This window comes from Haliotis rubra, unplaced genomic scaffold (genome assembly GCF_003918875.1).
Source record: "Haliotis rubra isolate DU_JTF1 unplaced genomic scaffold, ASM391887v1 Scf1494, whole genome shotgun sequence".
NCBI classification, from domain to species: Eukaryota; Metazoa; Mollusca; class Gastropoda; order Lepetellida; family Haliotidae; genus Haliotis; species Haliotis rubra.
In genome coordinates, this window is record NW_025765441.1 from 100,889 (window position 1) to 119,209 (window position 18,321).

At 39.8% G+C, this 18,321-nt stretch overlaps 1 long non-coding RNA gene across 2 annotated transcripts in view; it reads left to right on the forward strand.

Annotated features, from left to right (window-relative positions):
• Nucleotides 1-18,321, forward strand: part of LOC124270058 — a 73,420-nt gene that overhangs the window by 47,234 nt on the left and 7,865 nt on the right. Inside the window, exon 1 of one of the 2 annotated variants that reach the window (XR_006896666.1) lies at nt 9,879-9,963. The exons of the other annotated variant lie outside the window; for it this stretch is intronic. This is a non-coding gene — a long non-coding RNA (uncharacterized LOC124270058). Of the gene's footprint in view, nt 1-9,878; nt 9,964-18,321 lie in introns of those variants that run through there. 2 annotated transcript variants of the gene reach the window in all.

Here is an 18,321-nt window from a genome sequence, read left to right on the forward strand (position 1 = left end):
ACACCATTTATTTATTTTGTTTAAACACAATTGCCGTTGCCGTTCAATAGTATGCATATTTTTACCGTGACGAGAAATATTAAGATCATCCTGAAAAAGTGATCCATCGATTGAATCATGTAAAACCTTTAATAAAATATTGATCTTAATACTAAACAATGTGACAGACAACATACTGCCTTTTGGGACACCCTGATCCTAAATTTAATGATCAGACAGGGTTGAACCCACTCGAACTTGAAATTGCCTGTATGTTACTGTGATATAAAAGGAGGTATACGACCCCTCAAACGAAAATCATGTAAATCCTTTAAAATTCCATGCTTCCAGGTGGTATCGTATGTTTTCTCGAGATCAAACAATATCGATACTGCATGTTGTTTATTTGCTAAAGCATATTTAACAGATGATGCTAAACGTACCAAATGATCAATGGTACTACGATTTTTCCTGAAACCTCATTGAATATTTGTTATAAGGTTACTGGTTTCAAGATACCAAGTCAATCTATTGTTTACCATTCGTTCCATGGTTTTACAGGCACAACTCGTTAAAGAGATTGGTCTGTAATTAGATGGATCGGTATGATCCCGGCCAGGCGTTGGAATAGAGACAACAATGGCATTACGCCACAAAGTTTGGAAATTCCCTGGTCCATATCATATCAAATATATTTAGCAGCGTTTCCTGTCATTATTCGGACAAATGCTTCAGGAGCTGATAGAGGATATCATCAGCCACTGTTGCCGTATCATGAGTTTGCTCAAAGGCGGCATATAGTTTATGTAATGAAAATAACTCATCATAGTCTTCGCCATTATCCGAGTTAAAATCGAATCTTTTCTTCCCCTGTTGTTTCTGGTGTTGTTGAAATTCAGGCACGTAATTTGACGAATGTTTGGCCAAGTTTCACCAAGCTTATTGTCAATGTCAGCCTTATCCGTCAATAAATTGTCACCAACCTTCAGATGGTGAACGGTAGACTTAGATGCTTTAACCTTCATTCTTTGTATCATATTCCACACCTTCGAAATACGTGTGTGGGAATTTATCTTGGAAACATAGTTTCGCCAAGACTGACGCTTGTTCTGCTTAAATGCGCTCGAGTCTTGGCATTTAAAACTTTTTTCAAATTATGCACAGTAGGATGTTGTCGAAAATACTGTTCGGCTTTCTGCCTACACTTTCAGGTGTGTTTATATTCATTATTGAACCATAGTTTACGTGAGTGAGTGAGTTAAAATTTAACGTCACATCGGCAATTTTTCAGCCATATCGTGACGAGAACAATTAATTTTATGCATAGTAAACAATGGTAAACTATAAAAAACCTGTCAACAAAGGACAGTAAAATAACTAGATTATCACATATTCGAATTTGAAACTAGCAAATCAGATCTATACCAGTGTAACTATAGGACAATACAAGGTAAAAAACAGGCTATATATTGCCAACAACTGAAGGTAGATCACCATACTAGGGACCATGGGGACTTATAGTACATTTGGTTCCTGCATGGACCCTAGCTGGATTTACACCATCCCCTCAGCTATTAGCAATGTTAGATAATCTAGCCATAAAATAAACGAACATATATTCTACGATTAAAATGGTAGTAGGTTTAAATTTACTTTGAATGTTTTGGGACTCACGTACCCTTCTCAGGAGGACAATAATTTTACGCTACTTCAACCCCCTTTGAGGGTACAGCCACTAACAATCTAAGCTACTAATCAAATCTACCTATAATTTAAATACATATATGTACAGAACATATTATTCAAAATTCATTCATTAAATCAATTTATTTTAAAAAGCCAAGAATTAAATGAAAATTAACAGTGTTAAAAAGATCCTTAAGTGTTTTCACATTGAAGTATTTATCCCTTATGATAGAGAATTCAACACAGTCAAGCAGAACATGCTTGACCGTGGTTTTTTCATCACAAGGGATACAAAACGGAGGAATCTCACCTTTCAATAGGTATGCATGAGTGTATCTAGTGTGGCCAACCATAGTTTATGAATATGTGGAACTGCAGAGGACTTGGTCAGCAATGTTATTAGGTAAATCTGAAAACAACTGTATAGGATTTTCGCTGTTCACAAACACATCATGATTTAATTGGTCAGAACATAGCTAGTAGTCCTGGCGAAGTTCCTTCTTGAGAAAGGTGGATCGTCACCAGGGTTGATTGTTTTGAGAATGGCGGGGAAGTGACAACTTCCACACAGGCCATCATGGACCATCCATTCAAATTCATTATAAAAATGGAATCAGCAAGTGACTAAAGAGAAGAATATGTTTCCGTAGCTGGATGTAAATAAGTGGCTGAATCGTCATTGAAAATACATAAATGTATTGTCGGAGATGAATTCCTCAAGGATTTTACCTTTTAGTATAGGCACGTCTCCAAAGGGGGGCTGTGTCCGTTAAGATCGCCCATAATGAGACATGGCTTCGGAAGTTGATCATACAGATTTTGAAGGTCTGATTGTTGAATATTAGTAGAGGGAAGGATATACAAGCTGCACAATATCAGCGCAATGTGCAGAGTCAGACTATCAGCAACAGTTTGAAGATCCGTGTTTAGAGACAGGACTGTGAATGACACTCTGGTGTACCAAAGTAGACGTGCTTCCAGTAGATTTTTAGCCTGGAGGGGAAAAGGAATGATTATCACTGTAACGTCAAGTCAAATGTATCAGTAAAAATAAGACAAGTCTCCTAAGACTCAATGCTGACGCTTGAAAATCTTGAATGAGTAATCGTATTTTATTGAAGTTATTCTTCACTCCTCTGCAATTCCATTGAATTATATCGGCCAACTGAGCCATAGTGGATTAATTGGAGCGAGCCTACGTGAATGTGAGGAGAAACATTTATAACTGGTTTATAAACAGACGTTTCAAATTGTTTCTCATGGTGAATTTCTGTTTGAGAAGCAGACGTAGATTGTGTGACTTTCGGAGTAATCTGAAGGGCTGAAGCTGAAGTAATAAGTTTGTCTGATTTTACGCATGTCAAGTCGGTCTGACATGAAATTAGTTTAGACAGGCTTGCGATCCATACCGGAAATGTTGACATTTATTACAACGTAGTAGACTGGGGACAGGGGACATACACCCACTACGATGTTGAAATAACTCCGATGTTGAAGAGGAACGGTCAAAAGTCAATAGATACGTTTTGGTTTTCACGATGATTCACTCCCCTGTGAAACGTTTCACTGCTGAACCACCTTGATCCACTAGCTCTGAAGCAATGTCCTTCTCCGACATATCAGCCAGACAACGGGCTCTGTCTCGGATGATGCAACTACAAGAGTTTAGCGTCCTGTGCACAGACACAGCAACCTCTATATTTGCAAATGTGTTGATCGACAACAGATTCAGAGATTGCTGTCTCCTTGCACTCTTCACAAGAAGCGAGCCACTACGGAGGCTGGAAACATTTGTAACTTCTCCGCAAATTCCAGAGATAACCTTTGAAATTGCAAATGGATTACGTTTAAGTGGAAGAAAGTCTGAAGCCTCAGTAACAAGAAATCAAGCCCAAGAGTCACTGTTAGAAGACATATGTCTACTTGTGAGATCTAAATCCTCTTAACGTCTCTTGTTTTTCATTTCTAGATGGACCAAGTGCCATGATAAAAGGAAAGGATTCAGCACCCCTGCTCCCCACCCACCACGGAATGTCAACAAGGACAGTGTCAAATAGCACCGGGTATCCGAGATGCTGACACCAGTTATACAGGGGTGTTATACTTCAGAGAAAAATAGCTGCATTTGCCTAGCAATTTAATGTCTGGCTGGTGCGGCCCATGACAAGAAACCGGAGACATGCATCATTTGGAGGTTATTATCACCACCGACCTCTGGCAAAGGACTCTTGGCAGTTAAATATATTGTTAATGTATGAATTAGAAATATAATGGTCAAGACCCCAAAATGAGTAAAATGTGAAAAATATTCACGATGCATAGGGCTCTGTGTGACCAGGCGATTGATAGAACCGGGCCCATTCTACACTACTGCCTAAAAGTTCATTCCCCTTGCATGCGTGTTCAACGCGTGACGCGTTGGTCACTCATGTGGAACCCGTTGGCCGCGCGTTGCACATGGATGTGAGTTGCGTTGGTCACTCGTGTGCAACCTTTGACACACGCATTTCGGAGGTAACAAACTTTTGACCAAATGAGGACCCATGTTAGTCTAAAATTGGAGGTTGTAACAGAGAGATCGATGTTAAGTTATCTGAGAAAGTCTTTTCAGATGTGATCTTGCAGGTAAACAAGAGTGATGTGATCAATGATACCCATCTTATGTACATTCCCTTTTGTTTCTACATGTTTTGACATCATGTTCTTGTCATTCAAAGGTTTATGTAAATTCTCATTAAACAAATTCCGCATGAGTTTTTGCATGATGTGTATTGTTTTATTTGATCTTAATTACTTTATGATGGCTTGTTTCAGTTTGTCTCAGCTCCGTGGCCATGACACTGGGAACAGCAGCATTTAATTAATGAGAGTCGGTTACTGCAGAAGGAAACACATGAGGGGAGGGTTTTGATAATTGCCGTACCACAGGTAGAGACCATTACACGTGAGCGGGGATTCGCGTGTAAGACGACCATGGCATTATGACCGCCAGAAGAGGGCAAAATTGGGCATTGACTGAGGAAGTTAAAACTGAGCAATGTTGTTTTGGTTGATGTTGAATACACTGCCGGCGCACTGGTTTGATTATCAGAAGAAGATTGTCCTTACATAACATCTTCTGACTAGGTATGTAAATGTTAGGATAATCTGCAGGAACGAATAAAACATGGTACACAAACGTTTTAGATTTCACACCATCTGGTCACTATTACTTCATTTTATCGAGACGCATCTCCTGCCAGGCGCGTAGCAAGCCAATTTTTTTCGTGTAAGCCTGATACGTTGCAAAGCTTTATATTTAGATAGTATTGAGAGCTGATCCAACTTTATTAGCAACAATCATGTGTAAGCCCGGGCTTTTTTTATGATGTTAGCTACGCCCCTACTTGGAAAAAACACACACTGAAGATTCAGTTATAAACATTCGCCGCCTACAACAGTTTTATACATACCGAGCTATATATTAACCAATATGAGTGAACCGACTGACAGACGACTTTATGAGTGACAACTTCTTATTCATTGCATAAACCTTATGGCCAGGAATAGAGATTCACAATTAGCATCTAATCAGCAAGTTTACAATTTAATCCTTTCTGTATATTTGCTTCACGACTTGTGTGTGTGTTACCCGTTATCTATTATACAATTATTGACTTCTAGTGAGGTTGATCCAATGACTTATCGACCTAGCTATGACATGTGATATTCACCGAGACGAATATCACATGACCAAGGTCGATAAATCATTGGATCAACCGAACTGAAGTCAATAATTGTTTTATATTATGACAAAAGTACTGAATACCTGTTCTTCTGCCACATAGCATACTACCGATGGCACCGCACATTAGGTGCAGCCATTTTGATACAGATGGAACGTAACTCTAAACCAACACAGTCACAGGGACGAAGCGATGCCTATCGCTTCCTTATCTAGCGTGACGCACGTAGTGCGGAGTTCACAGCTGGAATATCCCAAATCTATTTTTAGCCACGGGAGGTTCTTGGATTGTGATATCAACCTCTCGCGCCGTTTCGAGGTTGACAAAGCTCAAAGCTGTTGACAAAGGTTGACAACGTCAAAGCTGCCATGTGACCAAGTGGGCCAATCAGCAGGGCGGAAATCTACCCGTCATATAATAAAACTTATTGTTGTTACATGTAGTGCAGTACTGCTTGTCACTACATACCTCTCATTGCCTGGTTGTAGTCACATTAATCGCAATTTAGCTCTATGGATTAACAAGACCTTGTCGTATGTCTCGTCCTATCTAACGATCAGTTTTGCTGCAAGCGATATAATGATATCTTAAGATCAAATGCTATATCAGATATCATGATACCTTAAGATCAATTGTTCATATATAGTTCATGTCTTTGTATACAAAAGATGACCTACATGATATGGTATATATAGTAAAACGGTGTCTATATATTTGTTCTTTTGGGTTGTTAATAGTAACAATTATCATTTTTCTTCTCTTATTATAACAAAGAGACAAAAGTATGCATTGTAATCAATGTAATTAAACCACAACAGCTGATCTTACTTACGTGAAATAGTGTGCTCCTGTTATGTCCTTTCAATGAAGAGGTTTGGTAATATTAGTCGACAATGTCTCTATTTGAGGTAAAAGATTTTATACTATTCTTAGATAAATTCCATGGAGCACCATGGGTGCAGATATATTGATAACACAATCATTCAATCAACACGCGAGTCCGCTGTCATCACATGCGAACATTACGTGACTTAACGTTATTTGTACCCAAGAAATCCCTCATCATTTTCAAATTATTGGAACATTAAGTTACATTTTGATCAATCTTGCTACCAACTATTACAGTACGTTTTATCATTCCTTCAAAACTACGCAGCAGTTGACAGATCGAGATATATCACATGTTTACTCACAAAATGGTATTTTTATACAAGAAACACATTATCATTTTCAAACTATTGGAACATTGTAGATAACTTTTATAACAAAATTTTTATCCTTCCTTTAAAAATACGTATCATCATTTATAGATCAGGATAGAAATGCATCTCACATTGACTTTATGCATCTAAAATACTCCAAATTATGGATACACATAGTATGTTTGTTTCAATGAGATCTTTGCAAGCAAAAACCTAATTGCTGTAGATTGTTGATGCGATACGACTTAATTCCCTTCCTTCAAAACCTACTAAACCTAACCAACCGCATAATTGTTTAATAATTATTTCTATCAATCGCAACACTACTCAACTGTAGTAGTTGATTGGTTGATGTTACAGGCCACACACAGCATTATTCCAGCTACATTGTATATGGTGGCGGTCTGTAAATAATCGAGTCTGGACCAGATAATCCAGTGATTAACAACTTGAGCATCGATCTACGCAATTGTGATACGATGACATGTGTCAACCAAGTCAGCGATCCAGATCATCTGATCCCGTTAGTCGTATGGGTTTGCTGGAGCCCAATTCTAATCCGGATCTTCACTGGTGATAACTGTTATGAAAATCCAATTAGGTCCTTAATTCCTGCATAGTAATGCGGAAAATCTGAGCACATTTTCAAACCGTTTAATCCATATATACACATCTTTAACACATCAACAGTAATCAGGGAATAATTGAATACAAAAAACAGCAACTGGATATTATTGTGTGATACACAAATTGGGAAAGAAAACAGAACAGACACTAGCATATAAACACATGATAATCTTTAGTCAGTTTGATGTTTGAATTTCAGTGACTTACCTCGTGGTCAAGGTTCATCTTAAACCATACTGCATGTATACCATTGCTAAGGTCATACCACTAGAGTCGGTTTCCTTCAGGCGGGTATTGACACAATGTGGTGCTATTATTACTGCAGAACTAACATAGGGCGTACATGTGTGGAGCAAATATGATGGTATCTTTCTTTGTGGCTATTTCAGTAATGGTAGGGACTGTAACCGTTTAAAGTAGTACAGTGCACCATCCACTGCAGTCCGTTTGAGTCAGAAACGGACCGATGAATTGCAAATTTTATCATTGTACAAAATTGCTACATGAATATAAATAGTACACATGTTTATCATTTACTAATACCCAAAAGCTTTCTTATATTTGATACTTATCGTATCGTGACCCCAGTATCGAGATATGTATCGTATCGTGACCCCAGTATAGAGATAGGTATCGTATCGTGACCTGCGTATCGACATATGTATTCTGCCGTGACCTCAGTATCGAGATATATATCGTATCGTGACCTCAGTGTCGAGATACTATCGTATCGTGACCCCAGTATAGAGATAGGTATCGTATCGTTACTTCGGTATCGAAATATGTATCGTATCCTAGCCTCAGTACCGAGATATGTATCGTATCGTGACCCCAGTATCGAGATACGTATTGTATCGTTACCTCCGTATCAAGATAGTGATGGGGTTACTTCGTTTTCATGTTAAAAGATTACATGCACCATGTGATATTTCAATGGATACAAAATCTATTTTTCCATTATCGTCTATTTTAGCCGTATTATCCCGGTAGGCTAATACAATAAAATAGAATTATTCGGGAGTAACACTTAAACATAGATTTGGGCTTTAATATTTAATGTGCCAAAATGTGGCTAACAATGAAATCCATGCAAGGACAGTATGACAAATAACTTAGTACCCAATCCGATCATGGGTAGAATCACAGCACTCTTCGTCACTTGCACCAACTATGGGGAAATGCGTTTCAGGAATAGCAAAAATAAAATAAAAATAAATAACAAGCATACAAAATATAAAAAATACAATGCCGATTTTCTATCAGATTTAGTGGTAGATGATAAGTGTTCTTTGATTCTGATATTTATGGGCCGGGAGGTTTCGCCTACATAGGCCTCGCCACAGTCACAGTTGATTTTATAGACAACACCTTTGGGTTGATGTTGTCGTTTAGAGGTGTTCCTGCCATTAGCTTTCAGTAGGGTTTTTAGTGGTGTAGAGCTGGTAAAATAGGTTTCGATGCCTGCTTCTTGCTTCAGGAGACGGCTGATGTGGTGAGAGGTCTTCCCTATGAAGGGGAGGGAGATACGAATAGGTGCTGGTTCAGGTTTGTTGGGGGCCGGTTTTCTTGTTGGGTGGAGTGTGGTGCTGATAATTTCATAGACTAGTTTTGACGGGTAGTGATTGAACTTGGTGAAAACATGGCGGAGGTGCTGTATTTCTGTAGTGGGACTGGTGGAGAAAGGTTGATGGCTCGTCTGGTGAGGGTGGAGATAATGCCAGTTTTGGTTCTCAAGGGGTGGTTGGAGTCAAAATGAATGTATTGGTCGGAGTGGGTTGGCTTTCTATAGACACTGGTTCAGATCTTGTTGGCTGGGGTTCTGGTTACAAGGACATCTAGAAAGGGAAGCTGACCACTGGATTCTGTTTCTAAGGTGAATTGGACCCGGGGGTGCTGTTGGTTGAGGTGTTGCAGGAGGGCTGCTTGGTCTTGGTCTTGCCGAAGGATGACAAACGTGTCATCGACCTTCCTATACCAGCAGGTTGGTTTGATGGTTGAGGTGCTGAGTGCTTGCTGTTCGAAGGAGGTCATGTAGATTTCTGTGAGTATTGGGAACAGAGGGAGCCCATGGGCAGGCCGTGGAATTGTTCATAGTAGTCGTCTCCCCAGGTGAAGTAAGTGGAGGTGATGCAGGCAGAGGTGAGGGCAATGATGGAGTCAGTGGTGAGGTTGGTGTCAAGGGGGGTTTGGAGAGTTTCTTCTATGGGGACACTTGTGAAGAGGTCCACAACATCGTAACGCAGGATCTGGTCTGCTTCAGTTATTTTGAGGAGTTTGTTACAGAAATCCGTTGAGTCAGAGATGAAGGAGTCCGCTGTTTTACCGAGTGGGGCAAGGATTTCCGTTAGGTGCTGGGCGGTACTGTAGAACACAGTGTCTCTAGAGCACACAAGCAGTCTGGCCTTGGGTGGGGTCTTGTGGATTTTTTATCGTGGCTCTGGCATACGGTGGCTGTGGGTTGGATGTGGCTAGTTTGTAATATAGTTGCTGGCTGATTGCGTACTTCTCTTTCAGTTGTTTGAGGCTGGCTTTATGTTGGCGGTTGAGTTAGGCAGTGGGGTCTTTCTTGATCTAATCTTATGTGTACCTGCGACGCATCCGTTTTCTCACAGACGAATATTGATCTATTGCATGCAGCGCTTAAGATTATTTCCACAGCATTTAATTTCAGTTCTACTACGCACCACCGTTTGTAAACACATGTACAACAATGCTGTTGGTGGAAGATGAGTCTGGACACTGAGGTACGTTACTGAGTATAAAACGTTAAATGATAAAGATTTATTTTTCAGAAATTCAAACTCTCCGCTGTTTTAGTCTATGTTCGAGTATTAATGTTTTGGTTTAAGTTTGTTGTTTAATATTCAGCAGTGTTCCCTTATATGACGGCGGAAAATTCTGAAAATAATAAACCAGACAAAGCAAGTAGTCAACATTATGAGCATCGATCTACACAATTGGGTACTTAGAGCTTTTTACATTTACTCTTCACGGCAACGGACATTCCCGCAATATAGGGTAAAGTGACACTAACCTATAGCATCGTAGTGTGCCAGAATTGAAAAACCAGTTTTGCGTAGTTGCCATTTTGTGTACTCATAGTACAGTAGAACATCCAACCATATCTTACCTGCTGATAATCTAACAATACGCAGGATCAAATACAATGTAAAATGATGTTTATAGAATTGTATAAACATAATAAGCATCTATAAATAATTGTCGCCTAAAATCATGCTCCTTATGATAAGGGCACTACCTTTGATGCACCTGCAATTCTTTTCAGATGACTGTTTAATGAATATATCTTTATGCTATGATAGTCCAGTCAATTTATGCGCCAACGTGCAATAAAACTTGGACAAAGTACTGTGACTGTGTGTCTTAGTCCACCCAGTTGTTAATGGGTACCTCGGTAGAATGGGAAAACAACATTAAGTCGGCGTGCCTAGTGATCCCCAGGGAGTTGAGATTGAAAATACGATGTGCCGTTGAGATTGACATCCAATGGTCAAGGGAAAAACAACTTCGGTAGCGCCTCGGAGTAATCTAGAAGTAGTTCAAATAGGGCACTATAGAAATGTCGAATATAATAATAATATAATGATATTATTCTATATCAACACATTTTCATCAGATGCAATGATGAAAAACAAGTCATTTAATGATTGAAAGTTATGTAAGAGAGTTCTCTATTACTCAACTTCATAAATGGTATTTCATTATGAATTACCTGAGTTCATTAGCTAATCTTCTTTGACTGACATGGCAATGCCCTTTTTTCAATTTACTTTACAATTCATTAGTTACACTTCCTTGACAGAATGGCAATGTCCTTTTCCAGTTTACTTTACAACAGTTCTCTGATTGCATCATCCATCGCTGATCTGTTCTGCTGTTATTGATTCAATGGGCTAGTTGAATAATTTCCCTGAAACATAGAACGTCCTGAAAACTTTTCATGGCAACAAGCTTTTCCAATTCCATGGATTCTTGATGTCGTATCACAGCCAAAGACAGCATGTATGAACAAGTTCTGACAAGCGTCTTCTCCATGCTTCTTCTTGGTTTCGCTGATATTCCAAACTGGAATTCTTTTCAAAGAACCTTTCTTGGGGGTTGACAGCACGAAGATATCATGCGATTCCAGTAGATCCCTTTGACAACTGTTGATGTCGTGCCAATGAAGCTGCTGTTTGAACTATCACAACATCAGCATCACCAGTGGCCTGAACTGTGCCACATCCTTCAGCTTGGTGATAGGAACACATCATGACGAACTGTTCTTGTTCTGAACAGTGGCGAGGATGACTCTTTCTTTGGTTGTAAGATCAGACTGTAATGAAATTTAACTGTTGGTCTGACAAGTCCACCAGTCCGCCTCATATGTGTTGTATATTTTCTCGATGAACTTGAGTATCCATCGAACACAACAATAGCTCTGTCATTGTGTATTTTGACATATGTGCAGTACATGATGCACAACTCAGCATAGGATTCTCCACGTGGTCAAGGTAGAGTATGAAGCAAAGCCCTTCCATCGAGAACATAAACAGCATCAGAAGCTGGACCAGGGGAAAAACCACCATCCAATGTTGATATGAATGAAACCAGGGCAGGTTTGTTTGTTTCCTAGCGGCAATCAGAAACAGTTGAAACACTAAAACTGGACCAGATTTCTTCTTATTTCTTATTCATTTGTACAACTTGATCTTCCTTTTTGAGACACATGAAGGTTTCGAGTTAGAATATTGATTTTCAGTAACCCATGCTTGTCGAAAGAGGCTTGTAACGGGATCGGGTGGTCAGGCTCGCTGACTTGGTTGACACATGTCATCGGTTCCCAATTGTGCAGATCGATGATCATGCTGCTGATCACTGGATTGTCTGGTCCAGACTCGACTATTTACAGACCGCCGCTTTATAGCTGAAATATTGCTGAGTGCGGCGTAAAAGTAAACTCACTCACTCCTTTTTGAATTTGAAATTGCCAGTGGTTGTGTTTGTCATAGAGTCCAAAATAGAGCTACCAACACAACATGCATCATCTGCATTCACAGTTGCACTCTATATGCAGTGTTTCTTGAAGGAAATGGAATAGTTTCATGCCAACATTTTGGTCTCTCTCCTGTCTTGCATTGGACATGTCTTTGTGTAGTTCAGAGGTGTTTTCTACTACTTGTAAGATCAGTCATGGCATTGCTGACTTCCATGCATGATGGCATTGACATAAGCCTTTGCGTTTCAGACATGCCTGTCCCCCTTGTAATTCCTCCGTTTGTCTTAATGCTCCGCATGAGCACCTGTTCAATCACAAGATCTGTTTAAGGTCCTCCCCAATAGCGATCGGAACGGCATAAAACATGATGATGTGAGTTGAAAGGTCTTGGGATGTGTTCCTTGCAGGGAAGTCATCAACTGAACGTACAACTGAACTGATTTGGTATACAAGTTATGACAATAGACTTTAGGTGCATCTTCCCATTTCCTAATGTTTCAGCTTTAATGAAATTCCGCAAGATATCTACCATGTTCATATACTGGATCCAAAGTTTCGCTGTCCTCATATTGCTCAGTGCATCTTTTTCTTGGTTTAACTGATGGTGAATGTTCTTTATGTGTTTGAAGAAGATACTTCACCAACAGTCAAGGATTCACTCACCAGCTCATTGTACAGCACTGCCGCCATGTTGAGATCGTCACCATCGCTGTTTTGAAGGGGAGTGGCAAGGTCAGCTTCATCAGAAGGCTTACAAAACCTAGGAAGGTTCACGTTAAAAGCTCTTGATACCAACAGTGCACTGAGAGCTGTGGCTACAAGAAAGTGAGCTCGAATTGCTCTGGCAACAGCTTTCCCTGTTAGTATGTAACTAATTGTGTAACTGGCATATATCACTACCAGAAGTTCAAATAGACCCTATCCAGACATGATATTTCGAATCCATCCCAAAAGGCGACGTTCTTCAAATCCCTTGATGAAGGCTCACTGGAAATTTTCATTCAAGCTTTCCGCCAGAGAGGCTAATCAAAAGTGACGATTGGTGTTACATTGTTTTCCATGGCTTGTGTGGTGACAAGTCACTTGGGCTCATGTCAATCAATGTTAGTGAATTAAAATTTATAGCACCTCAGCTGCATTTCTAAATGTTTGTTTTTATTTTTTTAAATATAAAAGTACAATGTTTTAAAATTAATAAAACATTGTTTTTAGCAGATATTTATTTTTACATAATCGTAGCATACACATACATGTGGATGTCTGAAACGATTTTCATATTTTTCAGAACGTTTTTTTAAAATAAAACAAATATGATGAGGCTAATACCTATTAAATCATATATCTTTGAAAAGCCTGTAAACAGAGCTTTTATTTGATATATAACATGACACAATTGAGTAGATTACAAAAAAGTTTGCATTTCCATCTAAGATTTCGAAAGCGAAGATGACCCCTATGACCTTGAGGGTCGAATTTGACCTTGTTCCACCACTGAGATTTTCCTAGACTTTTTATATGTTATAAAGGAATGGTTCAGGGTCTTAAAACAGTTGAAATCATTTCTGTTGCAATTTGTGGTGGGTTAGGTCAGAATCTTACCAGGATGACTGGACTAGCCCTGAATCATCACCAAATCACTTCTCCTACGGCAGGTGATCGCTCCCCACATCGTAACACTATCCCGGCCGAATCTGTGCACCTGGGGAACGCAAGCGTCGGCGAAACGATCACGTCGACGTCTGTACACCCGCATTCTTCCATCGCGTTGTTCCAGTAGAAATCATGATTCATCACTGAACCAGATTCTACGCCAAATCGGTAAGTTCCAGGCCTGAACGTTGGTGCACCATTGAACTCGATGTCGACGATGTTGTTGTCGAAGCACAGGGCCAAAATAAGGTCTTCTGGCACGTAAACCAGCCTCTCTCAACCTGTTCCTGACGGTCTGTGCAAAAAGCCTCCTCAATCCGGGTATTTGTCGAGCGGTACTGGTCGCCGTAGCTGTTCGATGACGCAGGTGATGTACCCGGATGTAGCCGATCCTGCGCCGCAGTGGTCGCTCGAGGTCGCCCGCTACGAGGGGCATCTGCTACCGAAATTCTGCCGACGATTTCTCCCAAAGCAGTGAAATGGTGTTTTGGTGAAGATTCATGCGTCTGGCAACTGCACGTTGAGACTGGCCAGCTTCAAGAAAACCAATGGCGATATGATTGTTGGCTTCACAGAGGTGGCATTTTGCGTTCGTCGACAATATTCCAAATACAGTGAATAATCGACAGACAGCGATCAACCTTTCATACCCATCATTGAGACTATCTGATCCCCAACTTTCACGTGCATTGCATGTGAATTGTGTATTCTGTGACACTACACGCCGAAATTGAAAATCATACTGTTAAATACGGGTATTTTACGGATGGTGCGTTTTGTTGTGATGTTTCAAAATATAAACACCATAGGACTCATAAACAGAGCAAAACCTTTTATAAAATGAATCACGTTTTAATTCATTGCTACATGAAATTGCTATTTTCATGATGCGGGTGTTTTTGGGAGAGTATATTTTGACAAACTCTCTAGTTTTGGCTTGTCTTGGTTTGGCCTAATAAGCTAGCGGACATTGTCAGGGTATGTTTTTCTATTAAGCAAAATGCGGTGTAATCTCTCAAAAGCGCCACCACAGACACGAGAAATTTGTGGCCGTGCACTTAAAAGGATTATTATAGTTGTAGGATGTTCCTGTATCACGATTGCTTAAAATTACCGTCAAGTGATTGTCTACAAAACCCGATATTGAACTGAGTTTTGTGATAAATTACGATATTGACTCGCAAGCTCGGTCGATATTGTTTTACTCAGGTCAATAAAAACCGATATCGACCTCTACAAGAGTCTATAATTGTATAATGTATCTATCATGGTATCTAGTGGTATCTATCATGCTTGTGTATCAGTGTTTTTCGGGCAGTTGTATAGTTGTGGTAGTTGTATGTTATTCTGACTTCTGAGGTGTATAATTACGTTATAGGAAGGCGTTTCCTATTCTCCCGGTACTTACGGATATCGGCTGAAAAAATAACACAAACAATTGTTATCCTGTTCATGCTTGTTGTTTTTAAATGAAGGGCCTTCTCGTCTAACATCTACATCTATCAGCTGCCAGATCCTTCAGGTGAATTACCACTCGTGAGCCCGGTGATAAACAATGCCATCCGTCATTGACGAAACGAGGCTTCTCCCATTCTCGCGGTATTACCAGGAATTAACGTTCTTGAGTGTATGTAAGAGCAATCCTGCCGGAAAGAGCGGAAAAAAGTAATGATATGTCCAAGTTGGTATAAACTCCCCAATATTCGTGACACTGCAAGATTATGATCACTCACAGACTTGGGCCACTTCCTAGTTACCAGTCGGTGATGTAAACAAGTGTCGCGCATCTGCGATTTCGGCAGAAAACGTGTTTACCGCGAGAATAGGAAACCCGCGAGAATAGGAGACTGACCTATATACCTCTGAACCGATTAGCGCAGCGGCACCGTCGCGACGGTAAATAGTTCGTTTTTAAAATCTTAATAACGCGGTTATGTTAGACTGGAGATAACATACAGTGTTGGAAAATCAGAGGTATATCACGAAGTTATAATAACTCCAACTTTTTATTTAAAGCTATTATAATTTCGTTATATACTTCTGATTTCGAACACATTATGTAAATAATCTAAGTATAATGTAGTTATAGGCTGTCATTATGTGTGATTGGGGTTTGGTATGTAATATACACATGGAAAAGACTATCACAACACTTATGACTTTTATCCTACATACAGCCATTTGTATCCATATCATACTTATATCACTTAGTTTGTATGATTATTTGTACGCACCACACATTGATTTTAGACATGCACGTGCGAGCATCACTCGTGCCCGTCATAAAGCAACTGTCAAGTTTCAATGAACTGTTCCTACAGGTCGGTAAGTTGTTGATAAGTAAATGTTGTGCCTCTTCAGCTGGCAACTGACGGCAGGTTATTGATGTGCAGAATGCTGGCATATCATCGTGGGTTATTTCAAGCGATTTTGGTTGTCATCTATAGACAATCAACCGATTGGCCAGAAACCGTTAGCAAACTTAAGAACAGTCAGAGTTCGACTACGAGTGACAGCTCCAAGGCATGATACAACTCTTCCCAGAATCACATGAAATATTTCGTCTACCGCGTGAAGATCCAGGGTAGAATTTGTTGTCAGCAACCCATGCTAGTCGTTAGAGGCGACTAACGGCGGAAGGTTCGCTCGCGTTTTTGACACATGTCATTGTATCCCAATTGACCAGCCACTGGGCTCGTGTTTGGCACCGCATAACAACCTGTGTATGCACAACTCTACCGTGGTCCGTCAGGAGTCAATCCCTTAGAATATATTTGAGACACTGTGTGTTGCAGAACACGCGCAAGAATTTATCCAGTACAAACTCTTACTGTATTGAAACCAAGCCCTCTATCAAGCATGGAATGCAGCACTTCATCGTCAAACCTAACGTCTAATAGTCAGTAAGAAGGAGGGTCAGGGATGTTATAGCAGTTGGTGGAGTTTACACCAGATATTGACATGCTTTCTTGAGGATTGTATGAGCATCTTGAAAATGCCCGTACGTATCACCGCTACAAAAAGTGTTCTCTGAATAAACTATAGTTTGTCGTTCTTTCTACAGGTATATTTGCCATTTAATTATACGTTTCCTTGCTCATTGTATCACGTTGATCCCATTAAGAATGTGGAGTTTTGCGATACTATTTTCATATGTATATAATCACGTTACGGGAAAACTTACGTCAGAGGAATTGTTAGTTGCTGCTTGCTTATTGGCAACAATTGTGACTAAATAAAGTCGTTAGTGGTTCAATAATTCATGCTTTTCATGGGCTTGGATGATCAAACTTGGATGCGGTGCGTGATTACCTTGAATTGTTTGTAAATGATTGATTCATAATAAGGATTCTGATTCGACAGATCATTCTCTGGGATATTTTACCAGAGTATCAATAATATTAGAACAGTGCATGAACCAGGCAAACTGTTATCAAACGCAGTCGCCGTGACGATAGCGATCCGCTTTAAAATTGATTTTCGGCAACCAATGCTTGTCGTATTTCAACTGTGTAGATCGATAACAATATATCAATAACTGAAATGTCTGGGCATTCCCTGAGAATGAGACAAAGGTTGTGAAACCTTTCGTTTAATAGCGCTTTAAACGGTTGAACATGACCGTCCCTGGAGATCTTTACAGTGTCAAATAATTTATTGAAAGGTCGTGGTGGGAGCTGGAAACGCTGCTGGGTCTCTAATTCATTACTTCCTTGTGTGAATTCTGTTGTCTAGCAAGATGTTTTATTGAAGACCATGTGTTTACATTTGACGCCCCAGTGGCAACTCCTTTAATTGACTTGTACTATGTGTTCTCAGTTCAACCAGATACCTTTCGCGAAATTCTCAAATCACTACCACATAAAAGGAATTCTTAAGTACATGCTTAGGACATGTAAATTACATAAATCCATAAGTGAATACACGTATTCCTGATATTGGTTGTTTGAAATCAACTTCTACAAACAACAGAGATAGCAGTAAGTAGTAACAACCGTGGTAGTTCTGCACCATGCCCTCATTAAGTCTTATGTTTGATTAGGGCTACCAAATTCTAGGCTTCAATAAAAACCATATAATAAACCTTACCCGTGTTGCTGGGAGGAAAGCTTGTGCTATACCTGTTCAAAGGGGCTTCCATATGTAGCAGACCTACAGTTTCGCAAACTAGAATGTGTTGTCTTTTCCAGGATATGGACATTTCAATCAACACCAAAAAGAAACTTGGCAGACAATTTGAAGCTTGATCGCGAAAAAACAACAAAACATAAATGATCAACATGAAGAGTTTTGTTAACATCAATATGGGCTAATGTGTGCATAAAACGGATTTTCAATACATGTCCAAATGGTGAGCTTGGCATAACATGACCATAGGTGGTGTTATGTGTCACCCACGTAGAGCGTGTGGCCGGAATGGCTTGAATGTAGGCAAACACTCTGCTACGCACTG